The sequence below is a fragment of the Mesocricetus auratus genome, unplaced genomic scaffold (assembly GCF_017639785.1).
Source record: "Mesocricetus auratus isolate SY011 unplaced genomic scaffold, BCM_Maur_2.0 Super-Scaffold_100004, whole genome shotgun sequence".
NCBI classification, from domain to species: domain Eukaryota; kingdom Metazoa; phylum Chordata; class Mammalia; order Rodentia; family Cricetidae; genus Mesocricetus; species Mesocricetus auratus.
The window spans coordinates 40,509,988-40,530,931 of NW_024429189.1; the positions used below are offsets into that span (position 1 = coordinate 40,509,988).

At 43.4% G+C, this 20,944-nt stretch overlaps 1 long non-coding RNA gene across 2 annotated transcripts; it reads left to right on the forward strand.

The window, feature by feature from the left end:
* Positions 1-813: 813 nt before the first annotated feature.
* Positions 814-17,408, forward strand: LOC121140383. 2 transcript variants are annotated; one of them, XR_005877191.1, is made up of 3 exons: positions 814-909; positions 8,861-9,100; positions 16,667-17,408. It is a non-coding gene; the product is annotated as an uncharacterized LOC121140383 (long non-coding RNA). The 2 variants fall into 2 exon arrangements; XR_005877190.1 differs by lacking the exon at positions 814-909 and adding an exon at positions 3,839-4,261.
* The last annotated feature ends 3,536 nt before the right edge of the window (positions 17,409-20,944 follow it).

A 20,944-nucleotide genomic window follows, 5' to 3' on the forward strand; every position in this document is an offset into this window, starting at 1 on the left:
AGCCCCTCAGACTAGACAATCCTCAACTTGGTTTCTCTACACATGTCTTCTACTCAGAAACCACAACCAAGGCTCTTGTCAGCCTCTCCTGGTCCATGCCCCTCTGCCTCCTAACTGCTCCATGTGCTTCTCTGCGTGGTTCTGCTTACGTAGTATGTCCACAAAATACTTCTTCCTTCAGAACAGAAATTTTTATCTGTCTTACCACACTCCCCTGAGTGCCTTTTGTGACAAACAATGTTTTTAATGGATGAGTGAAGCATAAGACATTTGAATAGTCCAAAATCACAACATCTGTTCTAGTTAGCTTCAGTGGCCAAATTAACACATCCTAGAGTTTCCTGGGAAGGAAAACCTCCATTGAGGAATCTCCTAGATGAGGATGACCTGTGGGAGATTGTCTTGATGAATTGATGCATGAAGGCTTAGCACACGGTGACAGCACTGCCTCTAGGCTGATGATCCCTGCCTACATCAGAAAGCTAGCTAAATACAAGCCTGTGAGTGAACCGGAAAATGACATTCCTCCATGGTTTCTGCTTCAAGGGCCTTCTTGAGTTCCTGTCCTGACTTCCCTCAGTGAGAGAGTGTGAACCAGAAGTACAAGTCAATAAATTCTTTCCTCCCTTAAGTTGCTTTGGTCATAGTGTTTATCAAAACAACAAACGGAATCAGAACACCATCCATTAAAATAATTACTCCTACCTGTTGTGTGATATTTTGTTTGTGTTCTGACAAATAAAGTTTGCCTGGAGACCAGAGGGTGGAGCTTCCACTAGTTAACCATAGAGGTCTAGAGGTCCGTACAGACAGGAGACAGGAAGTGAGAAGGTTGGGCCGAGACAGGAAGTGATATGGAGCCAGCAGAGGCAGGATATTGGACCTTTTGGTTGGGAAGAACTCAGAGAGGTAAGAAGTCCAGTGACTGCTGCTCTGCTTCTCTGGTCTTTCATCTTTTACCCTCATATCTGACTTTGGGTTTTTTTTTTTTTGATTATTGGGGCAAGTAGTGGCTTGTTATGTCATCACAGAGATAATTAGATCAGTTACAGAATGTTTTGGTTTCACTTCTATTGCAGTGACAAAAAGAATATGGGGGAGAAAAGTTTATTTCCATGTAAAATATATTTTACCATTGTGGGGATGTCAAGGCAGGAACTTCAAACACATCACATTCACACCAGTGAGAAATGAACACATACATGCTCTGTTGCTCCTTCATGCTTAACTCAGACAGAGAGAAGGAGCTAACTGGGAATGGGGTGGACTTTTGACAGCTCAAAGCCTGCCTCCAGTAACACGCCTCCACCAACAAGGCCTTGCTGCTTAATCCTTCCCAAACAGGTCCTTCCATCAACAGGGCACCAAGCATTCAAATATATGAGCCTATGTAGGTCATTCTCATCCAAGCCACCACACAGAGGTTGGTAATAAATTGCTATTGAGGTGATTAAATATAACTCAAGTTGTTGTTTGGCAGAGGCAGCGGTAAGGAATGAGTCATGAAATACAACAAACCCACGTGGGACTTTATTAGGAAAGGGTAGCGAGAGCTTATGATTATCTACTGAGAAAGGAAGTGAAGAAGAGAGAGACTGGCAGGCAGAGCTTGCTTAGAAGGGAAAATTTGCACCTGCATACAGAGATCCTTAACCAGTATGCAACACTCGGCAGCCATAGGGCCCCTGGAATGGCTAAGCATCTGCCTGAATGCTGACTGGCACATCCTGCCGGCTGACAGGGGGCAAGTCAGCATAATGCCTGGATGCTAACATTTTTATCTTTATTATTAAAAAAGGTGAGGGATTAAAGGGGATACCAGATGGGGCAGGGATGGGGCACTGAGTTCTCAAGACTACTTCCAGTGGACTTAGGGGGTGTCGACCATCTTTGGGGGTCCTGAGAAAGCTAGGGTCCTGGTAGCTGGTTGTTCCATGGCTGTCCAGGCGATGTGGGAACTGTCTGGTGTTTCTCGGACCTGCTCAGCTGCTGTCAGAGCAGAAGATAAGGTTAAAATTAGAAAAAAAAACCTTTAGTCTTGGTAATTGAGGGAGGTGGGTGTCAAAACCAGGAAAAGGTGGGAGGCTTTGGCTGTTGATTGAAAGTACTTATCCAAGTCAACTTCCTGGAACTTACAAGAATTTTTTGAGTTTATAAAAAGATAAGTTTTAGACATATTAGCATTCCCACTGTTTATAATTTGTATTGAAGTCCATATTGCAGAAAAGATGGTATACTCACACTCACATAGTGGTAGTATTCTGCCAGGCTAATAGCTTATCAGGATTTTATTAATTAATGTTAAGACTATGAACTTTGGAGCCTTAATATAACAGTAACATAATGAGAGGGAAAGAGAGAAACCTGACACCTTAAATATCAATTTTTCTTATTACCAATTAGCTTTTTAGTTTCACGTAGGCAAACTTTAAAGCACCTGTTCCCCATCATCATGGCGGCACCCTAACACTCAGGAGGCACAGGGGGTTGGCTTCTGAGAGCTGTTACTAGTAAAGCATTGTTTTGAAATCTGTTCTGTGAGTCTTCTTTTTCGAGTCTGGGGGGTGTGGATGTCTTTGGGGTGTTACTGTTTCTTACCACCTGGGTTTGTCTGATAGTCTTGTGCCCCTGGCTCTGTGGCTAATGGCAATCCCTGCAGCAATAGCAGTTTGAAAATAGAAGTTTGAAAATATCATTGGACACACAGAGGGGAAATTGACGAAGCAGGGTGATGCGGGATAATGCTCTTGTTCACTGTAAAGATTTGTCACACTTGTGGTTTAATGAAATCCTGATTGACCAGTAGCAGCCAGGCAGGGAGTATATGCAGGGCTACCAGACTATGAGAATTCTGGGAAGAGGAAAGGCAGAGATGCAGTCTGGTAGCCAGATGCAGAGGAAGCAAGATGAAAGTGCCTTTCTGAGAAAAGGTACCAAGTCACATGGCTAGACATAGATAAGAATTATGGGTTAATTTAAGTTGTAAGAGTTTGTTAGTAATAAACCTGAGCAATAGGCCAAACAGTTTATAATTGATATAAGCCCCTGTGTGTTTATCTGGGACTCGATGGTTGCAGGACCAGGCGGGACAGAAACTTTCTTCTACAGCGGGGTGTGTTCAGTAGAGACAGGAGAATGCAGGGGAGGAGGGGAGGGGGTCAGGAAGAAAACATATGGAGTGTCCAGTCCGGCAGAGTATGGGTGTGGGGTGAAACCCCATTCTTCTGAAACTAGGGACAAGGCAGTTGACCTTGGTGTCCTCTGAAACTTAAGGGGGAAGGGTCCTGTTCAAGTTGCTATGTATGGACAAGGATGAGCTCGAGGTCAAGGGGTAAAGGGTTTGAGATAACACAAGTGGATCCAATGAGGAAGGCCCTCAAGCTTAGCAGCTGCTGGAGTTACAAGAATTACTTTGAAGGAGCTCTGCCATTTATGGGAAAGGTCTGAGGGGTGTTGGTCTGGAGGAGAGAGAAGCACCTGATCCCCGATGTTGACTGGAGATGGACAGGGATTGGTATCGGAGAATATTAGTCTACACAGGGTAGCTTGTCATATAATATTTATTGAGGGAGAAGTCACTTACATGAGAAGCCGAGAATCAAAGATCTGCTCGCTGCTCTCTGAGACCAACCGGAACCCCAAGAGAGAGCGTGCGTCTCCCCCGCACAGCCTTTTACTTCCCATGTACATTGGCACCTGTAGCCACGCCCGAAGTGGGCGTGGTCAGCGGCACAGGTATCTAAGATCTCTCCCTACAGGTTGGTACATGCTCTGGGTAGGGAGTAATCAGTAAAGTTCCACAGAAGGGAATGGAGATGATACAATAACGGGGTGAGTAGGCGATCAGGGAGAGGAGAGGGCTTAAGTGAGAGATCGGGGGTTAGAACCAGCTGCCCATACATGAGTTCAAAGGGGCTGGAGATGGAAAGGGACTATCTGGGGAGAGCCCAGAGCCTGAGAAGAGCCAGAGCCTAGAGCTTTACCCAGTCAAGGTGAAGTTCCTGTTGACAGTTTGACATGGATGTTTTTAAAGACGCAGTTAGTTCATTCTATCTTTCCTGAGGACTGGAGGTAGTATGGGACATGGAAATGCTGAGGGATGTTAAGAGCTTTAGACAGGGTTTGGGTGATCTGAGAGGTGAACTCAGGACCACTCTGACTGAAGAGAGGCTGCACCAATGTCATCAGCAGCATGAGGAGGACCTTGGCGGATCTCATGGCCGGTGAGAGACAAATACGCCATGCAGCCAGAACTTACATGGTAAGTTTTATCGAGGGAAGGGAGAGGAGAGGAGAGGAGAGGAGAGGGGAGGGGAGGGGAGGGGAGGGGAGGGGAGGGGAGGGGAGGGAGAGAGAGAGAGAGCGAGAGAGAGCAAGAGAGAGCAAGAGAGAGCAAGAGAGCAGGAGTGGGTCCCTCTTAAAGGGACCTTTTGCCCCTGTGCAAAGCCAGGGTACTACCTGCCATCCACAGAGGGGGTGATGCACTCTGCCAGGACCCCGAGGGGTGGGACCAAGGTGTGTGTGGATGCCAACACCAGACATTTTGCCTCCCAGTCTGCAGCATTCCATCATTCCACAACCATGAAGTTGAAGTCAGCCAGTCACTATGCAGAATCTTCCAACAGACGTGACTTTGCAGGTGGCCTCAGTCCACAGTCGTTTCTTTACGAGAAAGTACCCCCTGATGTGGATACTGTGTGATGTGGAGCGCACACGGCTGTGGAGTGGAAATCCACCTTATGATAACAGAAATGAGGAAGCCAGCAAAGTCTTCCCTAACCTGAAAAGTGCCTACTTTATTTCCAGTTTCGACTTGACGCCTTTCCCTTGCAGTCCTCTGTTTACCTACTATCGTGTTGCTTCTGCGCCCTGCCTTCTAGCTTCCCAAGTTAGCACTTCTCTACCTTCTGCTTTCTCCTCTCCGAACAGGTGCACGTCACTGGCGTGCCCAGATCCCTCCCACAGTTGATATAATCGTGCCACACTCCTAGCCCACATTGGTGGCATCCCATCTTGCCTGACTCCTGGAAAAACACAAGAACTATGAATACAGACATGAATAGGAATATTCTTTTAATGGGCACTTAAACATTGTTTATTCTTAGGTGGGCATGGCACCTGATGCCTATGTCCTTAGCACTTGGGAGGCTGAGGCAGGATTGTAAAGAAGGAAATGACTCAACAAATCAAAGTGTTGATCATTGATACTACTCTGGAGAGACCTAGAAACAGTGCCCTATTTAAGATAAAGACTTATTATTTCCTTCTTCTAAAAATTATTTTTATTTTGCTTTCTTGTTTAATCCAGGACCATCTGCTTAGGGATAACACCACCCTCAGGGGGATGAGTCCTCCTACATCAACTATTATTCAAGAAAGTGCCCCATAGATTTGCCTACAAGTCAATCTGATAGAAGCAATTTCTTAGATTACTCTAGCTTGTGTCAAATTGACAAACTAACCAAAACAATATCACTTACATAATTTCACATTATCAGTGTTTGTTAACTAATATTATGTGTTTTAGTCACCATTTATAGCTTATAGACAACTTCTTTTTTTGTTTATTTTTACTTTTATTATTATTATTAGAGACATGGTCTCACTGAGTAGCCCTGACTGTCCTGAAACTTTGTATGTAGATCAGGCTGGCCTTGAACTCATAGAGATCCTTCTGCTTCTCTTTTTCAAGTTAAATTGACATTTGACAAATGTTAATTAAAAAGTAACTACATAATTCATGTTCATTAAGAATTTTAAAGATAAATTGCTTGAATGGGTTGGAATACACCTATAAAATAGTGTTTTCCTTTTCAAGCACTTAATGCTTTAGGGCCTCATTTGCTTTCACTGAGATGTCTAAAATTCCCTGAATCTACAAGTTAAAGGAATGCATCACCACAAACACAACTTGTAAATATCCTTGTTTATGTCTCCCAACTAGTTGTACAAGCTAAATTATTCTAATCTTTATGATTGGAGTTCCTGGGCAAAGTTTCTTGCCAGTCTTAATGGCATCAAGCAAAGTAGAAAAAGTAAAACATTTCCCAAAACCATAGGATTCTTCACATTCTCCCACAGTCTTCTAACCAACCATTGAGAGGCTTTGGACTGTTGCTACTTTTATGTGCCAATATTCCATAGAGTTATTATGTAAATTATGATTATAAATACAATTGGCATCTGACTAATGTTAGTAAAAAGTAGCTATGTAATTTTTGTTCATTAAGAATTTTAAGATAAAATTGCTGGAATAGATTGGAATGTACCTCTAAAATAATGTTTTCCTTTTTAAACCCTTAATGTTTTGGGGCCTCAGTTACTTCCTCTAAGAAGTCTAATATTCCATCCATTTATTTTTTTCATGGGAGGGGTTGTTATAAAACTACCTTGAACTAATGATGGTTATGAAAATTCCTTGAAGACTTGTTTATAAGATTATGTTTCCTATAAAGATGTCCATGATATGGAACATGCTGATAATGTCATAAATCAAGTAGTATATAATCAGTAAGGGGCAATCTGTGTCTTTTTTTCTGGTGTCTGTAGTCAAACATGCTGTAGGAGAGAAAAGAGTTAACAGGTCTGTCTTCTAAAAAAATTTGTGCATGTATGTAATATGCATGAATGTGTGTGTATTTTGCCTGTGTGTGTCTGTGCACCACCTGCATGTCTGGTGCTGGTGGAGGCCAGAAGAGGGCATTGGGTCCTCTGGAGCTGGAGTTACAGACAGTTGTGAGTCACCATGTGGGTGCTGGGAACCCCCTCCTCTGGAAGAGACGGTCTTTTAACCAATGAGTCATCTCTCTAGCCCAAACATGTCTGTCTTAGAAGAAAACTCTATCTTCACAGTTACAAGGAAATGGAAATCAAGTAATGGAGCAAAAGCCTAAATACACTTTAGGAGGGAAAATTGGAGAAGACACACCTCGGTCTACAAATGAGCAAGTCAGTTAGTTGGTCAGGAGGGCAGAAAACCCACATCTTGTAGTGATATATTATTTATGATTTACTAAAGCTTGCCTGAGGATTCATAAAGCAAAGTCAGCCAAAGCCTTAGAAGCCAGGCACACACCTTTAATCCCAGCAGCCAGAAGCTAAGAGATGGTAGTACACACCTTTAATCCTAGGACTCAGGATTAAGAGGTAGATGGATCTCTTTGAGTTCAAGGCCACCCAGATCTACACAAGAGTGAATCAGTTTAAAAGAGAATTACAGCTCACCATACCAACATTAGGGAAGTATATAAGACAGAAGCAAGGTCTCAGAGAGGCATTCATTCTCCAGCCACACTAAGGAGAGGCAACAGTTTGAGGCTGGATGAAGAGCTCCTGTGTGGATCAGCCCTTTTAGCCTGAGGTAGAGGTAAGAAGCTACTGGCCAGCTCCTTTGCTTCCTTGCTATTCAGTGTGAGTTTTGAGTCTCAATATCAATCTCTGGGTCATTTATTTTTCGTGTTACACGTCTTGCTCCTTTCATTCTTTCTGTAGAAAGTCCTGGGAATTGTGACAAAAAACAGTGTCTTTGATCTTGAAAGAGAAAAGCAATTTTGGAACACTGATGAATCTGCAAAGAGGAAGAAAAATTCCCGACCTTCCCAGAACGACAGGTTCCACATTAGTCTGTGAATCAGCAAGGCTCGAATTTCATGCCCTGCCCTTTCAAACTGCCTAGGGTTTAAAATTAGCATCATATATCAGAGCAACATCTCCCGCCTAGACATGGCTCTCCTTTCTGTGTTTAGTGGCTGTATTTTTAGTCACAAACCACTAACGTTATCTGGATGGCAGGCCTTCTGGTTTCAACACTTGGAGCTCAGTCTGAATGTCAAGCACATTTGCACAGCTATTAGGGACCTGTGATTTCCGGTCATGTGCTGAAAAGGCTGCGATGATGTCACCACAGTTTGCTTTGATTTTAAGATGATGGAGAGTGTCACTTTTGGTCGTCACAGTGAGCCACAGTTTCACTGGAAAGTTTATTCCTTAGTGTACAAACACGTCATTGCTTTCCCTTTTCTCCCTGTCTTACTCTGTCTCGGGCTGCCGTAATAGAAAAGCATTTCTTAGGCATTTTATAAACAATAGGTGTTTGCTGCTTGTTAGACTCATGGTTCTAGAAGCTGAAGTGGTAAGAATAAAGGGCGGCATCTGATAGGGGCCTTCTTGCTGTGTTTTCCACGGTAGAAGACCGAGGGTTCCTTGTGGCAGAGACCATGGCTGCTGTAGTCCCCAGCACTGTCGGGAGTACATACTAGGTTCAGCTTCGGCTGAAATACACTCTTGGCACAAAGTAGGTGATTTTTAAGTATTTGTACATCAACAAAAACGAGAAAGATTCAACAACACTTTGAAAGGCTAAAGAACCTTCTAGAAAGCAGGTTGGGCAGATGAGATTTAAACAAAGATACTTGCTCATTTACCCAAGTGGGATCCATCAGAAGGAAATTCTGCAAGAAGCATTCACTAGAAAACTTAACTGTTGGGTTGAGAATGTAAAAATGGTGGCGTTCTTGCAGAGATCCAATTAACATGATGGTACTTAAACTGATAACAATTAACGTAAAGGAGTAGCAGCCTATGATGTGCTGGTTGGTGCTCTTTGGTTTCTAACTTCCCAAAATTAGCTTATTCAAAAATTCCCTGTCTTTTGTACCAGTTGGAGTGTTGGGGGAATGATGACTGGAAGTATTTTCCTTTGGAAAGCATTCTCACGGCCTAATGCACGCTATTTACTGGGAGGGCACTGCTCAGCAATGACCACCAGAAGCTACTCAGGCATTTGCTGTGGGAATAGGACTAGCAGGTCATGAAAATTGCATCTAATTGTTTCCCAATATATCTGTTCTCTATGTTGCAGTCATTATGGAGGAAAATATTGGAAGAGGAAGAAAAATAAAATGAGAATGGGAAGGAAAAGGAGCAACACCAGGTTGAACTCAGTGCACTTATCCATTATCTTCTTGGAGAGATGTTTCTACCACAAACACATAAAAGTGCTACAGTAAGCAAACAACAGGAGAAAGGGTGTCCTTAATTTGAAGCTGCTTGTCTGCCAAGGCTTGAGACATTTGCAGGAGGAGCATTCTTCTGTTGTGAGGTACCCATCAGGGAAGACCTCTCAGACAGGGGTTCAAGCCAATAGCAAGCAGGTCAGCAGCTGCACAGTGTTCACGACTCCAGTGCAGTCCTGAGCCCTTCTTTCTTTCCTTTTCCTCACCACGCCCCAGACCAGGCTGGCCTTGAACTCAGAGATCCGCCTGCCTCTGCCTCTGAGCGCTGGGATCAAAGGCATGTTCCATCACCACCCAGTACTGAGCCTTTCTTTAAGGTGGGCTTTTAAGCACAAATATCACATCCTGGATTGACACACCTCAGTTGGCAAGAACAGTAAAAAGCAAGGTTAGTACATTTAGGGACTCTCCCAGAACTATGGACTTTGATGAAATAGGTCTTTTGTTCTCATTTTGGTAGTTGGGTCTGCCTATGTGCTGGGCTCCAAGGCCTGAACGGTGTGTCAGTCATGGTGTCGGTTGGACTAAGGTCTGGTGGCTGTTAGGATTCCTAGGATCATGTTGTGGAAATTTCTTTGATCCTCCTTCAATTTCCAGACACTGGTGTGTCAAGTTCCAGCTTCATGCATCTCATAGATGCTCTCTGTTGCCATCTTCATCACAATGGCATACCCATAACTGTTTACTCATCAGTGTCACTCACAGGAGGACAGTCTAATTTGTTCATTATGGAATCCTGGAATACCCCATGCTCGGGGTTTGAATAGAGTGTTTTCCCAATTCATATTTGCTGGATACGTGAACTAGACTGTTGTTTTTCTGCTCTGTAGGAATCACTGTCTCTGGAAGCATTGTACACTCATTGGCAACTTGACTCAAAACAAAACACCAAACAAAGAGAAAGGAATTTGGTGATCAGTCACGGCTCCTTAGTCAGAGGGAACCAGAAGATGGCTCTCGTCACAGTTTGAAAGCAGTTCTTCCAGATTAGGAGACTTGAGGGCTGTCCCCAGTTCCACACAGGCAGCATCTGGAATTGCCTTCAGGCTCTGCTCATCTTTGTTTCAGTGACTAGACTTTGCTTAACCTGTGCTTAAACCACATTGCTTAAACGGTGAAGTGACTCAGTGGAGATATGTCTTATGGCAAGAAATGGTACCATCTCCTCCATCAGGCAAGCAGGCTTAGTAAGTCTGGCTTGTTTATGGGGCTGACTTGTGTTGATTAGATAGTGAGGTCTCATTGTTCAGACTGTATTAGCAAAGTTTTCCCTTCTCTTTTGGAACAGCATTGGTAGTGTCTGTTAAACTGGCCACTGTACCTAATTTGTTAGAAGATGCTGCTGCTTCATCTATGACCCCCATCTTGCTGGCTGAGTGCTACAGCTTGGTTGGCTCAGTGACACAGCTAGCCCTGTTGGCAAAGCCCAAGTGGCACCTACTGCTAGAGCTAGGTGCTTCAGCCATTTCTCAGCCACCCAGGAGCCCATACCCTGAATCCTACAGCTCAGTTATCTGAGTTGGCTTTGAAGTGGATTCTTCCCCATTTGGGCTCCCAGCAGAGAGCACAGCCTGCCCAGCACCTGGGCTACAGGTTTGTGTGGCTCAAAACAAAACCCAGCTGTGCCTAAATGGGCCTAGAGACACTGAGAGGTTAAACGAGTTGTGTTGTTTTATTCCAGTAACTTTGTGGTAGTTTGTTGTGCAGCAATAGACAATTCATTATCTAGATCCCCAAATGATATTTAGTATCTTTTAATTTTATGTTTTCAGGGAAGAACAAATCTATATAATAGAATATAAAATGTTAGCAAAATGCACTGTAATAGAACACCTCTGTGGGCCATCTGGATTCATTTCTTTTCACAATCAGCTGGAGGGGTCTGATCAGCAAGGAGAGTACCTAGTGTTTATGATATGCTTTCCTGCGATGACATCCAAGAACATACATTCCACCAATACACTCTTCACACCTGTAATATAGCTCTGATTCTGTTTCCCAGAAAAGTGTATTGCTTTATATTTCTCTCTTGCTATAATTCTTCCAATGAACATCTTTTCTAAAGACTTGTTGGGGCCTAGAGAGATGGGTCAGTAGTTAAGACAACTTGATGTGACATCATGAGGACTGGAGTTTGGAGTCCAGTACCTACATAACAATGCAGGCCATTCAGATGTGTACCTACAAGTACTCATAGGCTAACTCTCTCTCTCTCTCTCTCTCTCTCTCTCTCTCTCTCTCTCTCTCTCTCACACACACACACACACACACACACACGTAAAAAACAAGTCTTTAAAAGAAGATCAGTGGGGTTTCTCAATATTCCCAGTGAGACTATTCATTCATGACATTGCAGTATCTTAAAAATGTATTTCTTTTTGATACAGAGTCCCACTGCACAGCCCAAGTCAGTCTTTAACTTATGGTTCTCTACTCTTCGTCTCCTGAATGCTAGCCTGACAAGAGTGTGCCACCGTGCTTGATTTGAAATTATCCTAAATAGTTCCACATCCTTGTGATAGGTGTCACAAGTGATCTAGGTGGACTCCTGCCTTTATTTTCTCTTTATTTTTCTTAAGCTTCCCCAGCCTCTGTGGCTGTAGATCACCTGGAGTATAGCGTCATGTCAATCGTGATGGATGGAACAACTGTCCTCCTCCTCCTTAGAATACTGTGAGCAGTGACACTCTGTAATCCACGCAGAGCTTAACATGTCTGCGCTAATTGAGGTACCATCTTCTGAGATATTTACAGATGTTAATTAGCCTCAACAGCTAAACTGGCCTTGCCCCCAAATTGAGGACTATACTTAAACAATCAGTATGGCCTCACTCTTTGAATAAGTAAGTGCCATCCTGTAGGCCTTATGCTGGAAGAGATGCCCCACTCTTTTAGGGCTCTGCCTCTGAGCAGCACACGTGGAGTTGCCTGTCCCTCACTCACATTGCAAGTTTCCATAGTTATTACTCTAGCACAAAAAATGCACACTGTAACCTCACCATATGCTACTTGCTAATGAGGAGAATTAAAACTACTGCCCAGAGGACTCACCATGGCAACCACCAGAAGAACCTCATCGGAGAGCTGGAAACTATAAAGCGATCAAAAATTCAGCATTTGTTTCTTCTGAAGTACAATCTTGGAATACAATTCCTGGCCCCATCTCTGTCTAGAGTGACTTCCAGCCTACAGTGTCATTTTTGTTGTAGAGGGAAATAAAAAGCCATCAGTGTCTCCTTAGAGAGTTATATGGAATGTATTTTAAAAACCAACCGATTTAGTATTGCACTCTGGGGGCTGCAGAGATGGCTCAGCAGTTAAGAGTGCCAGCTGTTCCTCCAGGGAACCCACATTCAGGTCCAAGCACCAACATGGTAGTTAACAGCCACCTGTAACGCCAGTTCCAGAAAATCCAATACCTTCTTCTGGTGTCTGTGGGAACCAGGCACACACACGGTACATGGACATACATACAGGCAAAATACCCATGTGCATAAATAAAAATCAACACATCTTTAATATTGCATTCTGTTTGGAATCATCAACAAGTGGATATGCCCACTTTCTACCAAACACTCAGAGTTCTAAATTTTCTCTCTCCATCACAGAGCGTGAAACAAAGCTCTAGTTCGATCCCCAGTACAAGATTAATTTATTTTTATTTTATGTCTATGAGTTTTGCCTGCATGCATGTATAAGTATTTCGTGCATGCCTGGTGCCTTAGTAGGTCAGAAGAGGGTGACTGAATGGACCCTTTGGATCTGGAATTCCAGACTCAGACTGTTGTGAGTTGCCATGCCGGTTCTGGGAACCAAATCTGGGTCCTCTGAAAGAGTCATCTCTCTAGGCCCCCAGAGCATAAATGTAAAGGAATTGTGTGTTAGTTACTGTACCCATTATTGTGGCCGAATACTTGACAATAAGTAACATAAGGGAGAAAGGTGTGTGTGTGTGTGTGTGTGTGTGTGTGTGTGTGTGTGTGTGTGTGTGTCAGGGATGGGGGCGCTGCAGTCAGATGCTTGCTTGCTTATATCTGGTGGGTCAGGAAGCTGGTAATGGAGAAAGCTAGCATTTAGTTAGCTTTCTCTTTTTTTCCGTTTTTTGTTCAGTCCAGGACCTCAGGCTAAGGGATGGTGTTGTCCAGATCTGCCCTCTGTGCTAATTCTCTCTGGAATGCCCTCCCAACACACTCAAGTGTGTACCTCATTAAAGTCCTAAATGGTTTTTTTTCTGTTTTATACTTATTTTTATTACTTTTAAAACAATCTTATTTTACATACCAATCCCAGTTCCCTCCCACTTCCCTGAACCCTCTCCCTACCCCACCTCCCATCTACTCCTCAGAGAGGGTGAGGCCACCTGTAGGGAATCATCAAGGTCTGTAGCATCATTTGGGGCAGGACCACGGCCCTCCCCACTGCATCCAGACTGAGCAAGGAATCCCTCCACAGGGAATGGGCCCGTAAAAGTCAGATCATGCACTAGGGATAAATACTGGTTCCACTGTCAGTGGTCCCATAAACTGTTCAAGCCCCCCAACTGTCATCCACATTCAGGGGTCCCAGTTTGGTCCCATGCAGGTTCCCCAGCTGTCAGCCTGGAGTCCATGAGCTTGCTCTGGTCAGCTGTCTCTGTGGGTCTCCCCAACATGGTCCTGACTCCTTTGCTCATATTATCACTCCAACCTCTCTGCAACTGGACTCCAGGAGCTCTGCCCAGTGCTTGGCTCTGGATTTCTGCATTTGCTTCCATCAGTTACTGGAGGAAGGTTTCTATGACGACAATTAAGGCAGTCATCCATCTGATTACAGGGGAAGGACAGTTAAGGTATCCTCTCCACTATTGCTTAGATCCTGGGAATTTCCCAACTGCCAGGTTTCTTGTTATCCCCACAATGACTCCCTCTATCAAGGCTATATCTTTCCTTATTCTTCCTCTCTGTCCTTCCCCCAACTCAATCTTCTTGACCTTTAATGCCCCCCCTTTCGCTATTCCCCACACCTCCAACACCTTCCCCCCCCCCACTCCCAGTTTACTCAGGAGATCTTGTTTCTTTTTTTTAATATGAATTGATGGTTTTATTTTTTTATCATTTTTTATTTTAATTTTAAATAGCTTGTTTTACATGTCAATCCCAGTTCCCTCTCCCTCCCCTCCTCCCGCACTCCCCTTCCCCCCTCCCTCTCACCCTATTGCCAAATCCTTCCACATAGGGGATATCTAGAGTCTGTCATTTTACTCTTGGTAGGGTCCAGGCACTCCCCTAAGAGTCCAGGCTGAGAGAGCATCTCTCTTTGTGCTATAGGCACACGAAGACAGTTTGTATACCAGGGATAGACACTGATCCACAGCTCAGGGCCCCATAGGTTGCCCAGGCCTTCTCACTGACACTCACATTTGGGGGGTCCTGATCAGTCCCATGCTGGCTTCCCCACTGTCGGTCTGGGGTCTCTCCTGTTCAGATCAGCTGTCTCTGCTGGTTTTGCCAGCCCATTCTTTGCCAATTTGCTCATCACTCCTCTCTCTCTGTCACTGGGTTCCTTGGGTTCAGTTCAGTGATTAATTGTGTGTTTGCCTCTGCTTCCATCAGTCACAGGATGAAGGCTCCCGTATGGTTATAGACATCAAGTTCATTATCAGGAATGGGCATTCGAGGTGGTCCCTCCCCTATTGCTTAGCTTGTCAATTGGTGTTATCCCTTTAGATCACTCGAGGTCACTCTGGTGCCTGATCTGTATTAGATCCTATGATTCCCTCTTCCCCCTATTCTACCCCACCCCCTCAACTTCCTGTTCCCCCATGACCAACTCCCTTCCTCTTCCTCTTCACCCCCTCTCTTCTTCCCGAGTCCCACGAGATCTTGTTTCTTAATTCAACCAAGCAACAATCAGATTTAACCCCCACAAGCTGCTAACCAGGTTGTTTAACTTTTTTTTCAAGATTGTTAGTTTTATTTCTCCTTCTGTTTACTTATTTTTGGATAGACATTTCCTGGCTGACAGTGATTCAACTTACAATTTTTTTTTAGTTTTACTGTGGCATGAAAACAGTGTGCACTCAGTAGAAACTGTACATCAAAATCTGAATTTGGGGACCAGTGAGATGTCTCAGTGGGCAAAAGGGCCTTGTCACCAAGCTTTGTGACTACCTGAGTTCCACCATCAGGATCCACGTGGTGGAAGAAGAGAATAGACTTTCACAAGTTTCCCTTAGTCTCCCCATTTCCTGGTGCCACACACAAGTGTACTTCCCACACGCATACAAATAAGTAAATAGATGTGAAGCATATTTTTAAAAATCTTTTTCCTGATATGCCATAAAGCCTTTCCTTATAAGACATGGACAGTGAGCAGTGGTCACGAGTCAGAGCTCCAAGCCAGCACCCAGTTACAAAGGGAAATGACCCATGTCACAGTGTACCTCTTTCGATGTTATTAAAGTTGGCTAGGTGCATAAACCACCAGGACTTGTGGTATTTTCCACGTAGAGTGGTTTTTATCAGGACATCACTCTCTCATCTCAAGACCATCTGTGTATTACACACATGCAAATTTAGGGCTACAATTTGTTTCTGCTGAGCTGAGTTCTTTTGTTTGTTTGTTTTTTCGAGACAGGGTTTCTCTGTATTGTTTTGGAGACTGTCCTGGAACTTGCTTTGTAGACCAGGCTGGCCTTGAACTCACAGAGGTCTGTTTGCCTCTGCCTTCCAAGTGCTGGGATTAAAGGCATATGCCACCAAAGCCCAGCTAAGCTGAGTTCTTATATCTAGAAATATCTTTTAAAAAACACACCTGTGCTAGCTGAGGTCACCAAGCTTTGCTGAGGAGTCTCCTTGGGCTTTTATTCAGAGTGCATCAGATGGTGACAAATATTCTTAACACATACTTGTTAATGATGTTGTTTCTTCTTCATTTTGGAAATATCTCCCCTGGATACGTTATTTTCCTTCAGAAAGGATTTATGTTAGGTTCTTGGCAATGATGAAGGCTGGGGCAATAATGATACCCATTAACTCTGAATGATTATTGAGACTACTCAGAGCTGAGCTGGCTGGTTTTGATTCAACTCCACCCCGGGTATGTTGCCTTAGTGCTCCTAACTAAGGATGGAGGGATTTACTGGGGTCCCCTCATTGCTGAGACTTGTTTTCTCTGTTACCCAATTAGTTACCAGGAGCTCTGCCCAACTCCAATGCCTTTTTAAAAAATTTTAATTAATTAATTTTACATCCTGACCAGTTTCCTCTCCTTCCAACCTCACCCCCATCCACTCCTCTGTTTCTTCTCAGGGGAAGGCCTCCCATGGGTATCAACAAAGCATGGCATATCAAGTTGCAATAAGTCTAAGCGCCTCTGCTTGTATTAAGACTGAGCAAGGTGATCCAGTTTGAGGAATAGGTTCCAAAGAGCCAACCAAAGCTTTAGGGACAGCCCCTGCTCCCATTGTTAGGGGTCCCACAAGTAGATTAATCTACACAGCTGTCACATATATGTAGAGGGCTTAGGTTGGTTCCATGTGGGCTCCCTGATTGTTGGTTCAGACTTTGTGAGTTCCTATAAGCCAGGTTAGTTGTTTCTGTCAGTTTTGAGTGTGTGTGTATGTGTTTTACTTGACCCCTCTGGCTCCTACAATCTTTCTTCCCTCTCTTCAGCAGGATTCCCCGAGCTCATCCACCATGATCAAGTGGGCTTCATCCCTGAGAGATGCCAGAGGTGGTTCAATATGCAAAAATCTACTAATGTAATCCACCTTTTAATCAAACTGAAAGAGAAAAAAAACATGATCATCTCATCTCATTAGATGCTGAAAAAATTCACAGAAACAATACCCTTCACAATAGCCACAAACAATATAGAATATCTTGGGGATAACTTTAAACAAGTCAGTGAAAGACCTATACGACAAGAACTTCAAATCTTTCAAGAAAGAAACTGTAGATGATATCAGAAGATGGAAAGATCTCCCATGTCCATGGGTCAGTAGGATTAGCATAGTTAAACTGGCTATCTTACCAAAAGCAATCTACAGATTCAGTGAAACCCCCATCAAAATACCAGCACAATTCTTTACAGACTTTGAAAGAACAATACTCAATCCCAAATGGGAAAAACAAGAAAGCCAGGATAGCTAAAACAATCCTGTACAATGAGAGAACTGCTCGAAGTATCACCATCCCTAATCTCAAGTTTTACTACAGAGTTATAGTAGTGAAAACAGCACTGTGTTGGCATAAAACAAATAGGTGGATCAATGGAATTGAATTGAAGACCCAGACATAAATCCACACACCAATGGATACCAGATTTTTAACAGAATTATTACACACATTTATACAAAATTATACAATGGAAAAATGAAAGTATCTTCAACAAATGGTGCTGGTCTAACTGGATGCTGGCATGTAGAAGACTGCAAATAGATCCATATTAATACCCACAAAATTCAAGTCCAAGTGGATCAAAGACCTCAACATAAAACCAGATACACTGAACCTGACAGAAGAGAAAATGAGAAATAGCCTTGAATGCATTGGCACAGAGACAACTTCCTGTAACAGAACACCAGAAGTACAAGACACTAAGATAAATAATTAATAAATGGAACCTCATGAAACTGAAAAGCTTCTGTAAGGCAAAGGACCCCATCAGTAGGACAAAACAGCAGCCTACAGAATGGGAAAGATCTTCACCAACTCCCCTGCCTTTAACTGCCTGTTTTTGAAATTGGTAAATACTTCCAAGGGAAAACATCCAAAAATACTGGGCTAATCTTTTTGACTTTTTTTCCTGGATTTTGGCTCTATAATCCTCCACTATTTTGAATATACTTAGATTTTCTTAAAAACTATATCCAGCTATGCTATGGTTTGCATGTGCCATGTCCCCTACAGACTTAATGTGTTAAACAATTTCCAAAGCAGTAGGCTTTGGAGGGGAGGGTCTTATTGAAAGATCTGTCCTCATGAGTGGATTAATGCCACCACTATTGCATGAGTAGGTTTATTAGGTTGGGGAGATGGCTTAGCAGGTAAGCACTTGCGAAGCAAACCTGAAAGCCTGATTCTCTGGAACCAAGGTAAAAAAAGCTGATGCGGTAGCACATATCTTCCATCCCAGCACTCCTACAGGGATGGGGCAGAGACAGGAGAGTCAGTAGGAAACCTGGATGCCAGCTACAGCTACTGAGGCACAGTGAATGCACAGGGTCCCAAACAAGAAAGACCTTGCCTCAACTCCTGAAAGTTGGCCTTGACTTCCAAAACCGTGTCTTGGCAGGCATGTGCCCGAACACACACATGCACATGCAGGAATGGAAATAATTTTTAAAAGTAAAATAAAAGTGTAAGGCTAAGATAGATCATACATTAATTGCAAGAAATTTTATAAAGCACACCCTGCACTGCTAGCTGGGTTCCCCAAGCACTGTAGAAATAGCAGATGCCTAACGATTAGTGACCTGTCACATCACCTTTTCAGAGTCTGTGAGTCTGTGCTGAATGATCACTGTGTGTCATTTCAGCCAAGGACAGCCAAGCTCATCATAGTGCTCTCTGATTAGCCTATGTGGCATTTTGGGAAACACACACACACACACACACACACACACACACAGAGAGAGAGAGAGAGAGAGAGAGAACTAAAGCTAACTAGTGAACAATGAGGAAATTGCAGCACAGAAACAGAAGATGTTGGAAGTGAAATCCGACTCAAACATCAGCGGAGTGATAGAGGAAAGAACTGACCATGGGTCCACTGACATCACTACCTTAGCAAAGCCTAGATACCCATTTGGCTTAATCCAGGAAAGTGACTGTGATGGAGATGTCCCAGCAGAAGTGATACTAGCAAAGAAGTACACATTAAGGTAGATCTTGGTGATATTTCACAACATGGGAAGCGCTAAGTCTAACGCTTCTACGCTGACCCCAAGTCAGGAAGGAGTATGACAAATAAGTAAGGCACAAAGGATGAGACCCAAGGCACTATCCAAAGTATATCTTATAATTCTGATTTACAAAGAAAACTATTTCTAAAGTTATAAACCCTACAAACTAAGGTCTAGTGCTGCTGCTTTTCCTTTCTCATTTATGACGGTAAATGCTATAGATGTTAAATGTTAAAGTCTTAATGTGTTCACAAAAGCTGCTCAAGGCACTCATGTCTCTCCGCTGTCTTTAGGATGGCTGTGTGATTCCAGCACACAGTTATTTTTACCTTCCACGCTGTGCAGGGCCAGGGCTGTCTGTCAATGCAGTCAAGACACTCGCTTTCCTACTTTTTCTCTCTATCCCTGCCTGCCCTCTGCTGGAAGTGCCAGACATCAGCAAAACTATCCAGAGACTCAACACACATAAGGTGTGATTGTCCCCATCCCATGCATCTGTTTCTCTTGATGCTGCCATCGTTTTCCCCTGAGTTAGTCATCACAGCCGTATCCTGCAGATGACTCTGATGCCATAACAGCCCCGTCATGTAACCCAACTCTATTAACTGAGCATGGCTCCTACTGTAGCCTCATATAAGCTTCTTATAAAGAGAATTGTGGGAATTTATTTAGTTCAGCTGCCGACAACTTCCACTGCAAAACTAAGTTTTTTTAAAGTTGTAAGTCTTACGCTAAAGGTCATCATTTTTAACTCATACCAAATTTCAGTTGAGATCCCCCCACCCCTACCCCATTTTATTTCTTTATTTGTGTGCCCTTGCTGGACAGTTCTTATAGAAACATTCCATTTTAATAGCTGTATAAAGACTTACTTCCCTTGTGACTGTTTCTGGACTATCTGAGTTCCTACATGCCGTTCTGGCCTCCTCTTCATCCCACCCCTACATCGCATCCTTCTGCTTACAGTGCCAAATAGCGTAACTATTCAAGTTAGATCCTCAGGATTTGCTTAATAAGTGATTGTTAAGCATGTGACGTAACATACTGATGTGTTTGGCACAGTGGCATTTCAGTTAACGACAGACTGTTGCAGGAATGTCGGGATAAGCACTCTGACACCAATGAGAGTGGAAGAGAGATGTCCCCAATGGGCCAAAACCAGTACATTGCCTGAAAAGCTTCTCATTTTATACTCTAAAGCCACAAGGTGGGGTTTAGAACAAGCAAGATTTTACAGAAGTGTGCATGGCAGTCAGCAGGTTGTTAAGGGCAACGGCCCATCGTTTCTGCTGTTTCTCCAGGTCATTCTGTTTCAGGTAGCAAGTGAAGTCATGTTTGGCAAATGCTTTAAATAAATCACTAACCAAATCAATAAATCAGTTTCTACTAATTGTTCTTCTCTACCTTATTCTACTTTAAGACCGTACATATGATAGTGATCCTCTGAAATGATGTTGCCTAGGAAAACCAGGTCCATCTTCCCTCATGCAAGCATCTCTACAAGCTTTGAGCAATAACAGAATGGCAATCATTCTGCCTCAGGCCCCTAAGTGCTTGAATTGCAGGTGTGAGCTACCACACCTGGCTTCCAGTTCTGTTCTTAAAGACATCTTAGAGACTAAACTGTCCTAAGTTTTCATAATGCATGACAGAATTCCCGATCTTATCTTTATAGTTGGGGATGTGAAAAGGCCTGGGTGTCATGCCTGGCACAGTGCCAGGTGCACTTGACTGCTCTTGTCAACCCCCATTGTATACGAGATGCTGTGAGGTTGCCCAGTCTCTCTTCCTGGACAGTCATGTACAGTCATGTAATGGTGTTTTAGCAAAGAGACGAGGACACAGTTGATGTAGGCGTCTATTAAGTTTGACTCACAAAAGCCACTTGAGTTTCTTTGTGTTGATGTCCTTATCACCAAATGTAGTTTGTTTGTTCATTTGTTTGTCTGTCTGGTTTTTATTTTTTTTTGCTTTTTGTTTTTTTGCTTTTTGGAGACCCACCATCCAACTCCCAAACAAATACACAGAGACTTATTCTTACTTA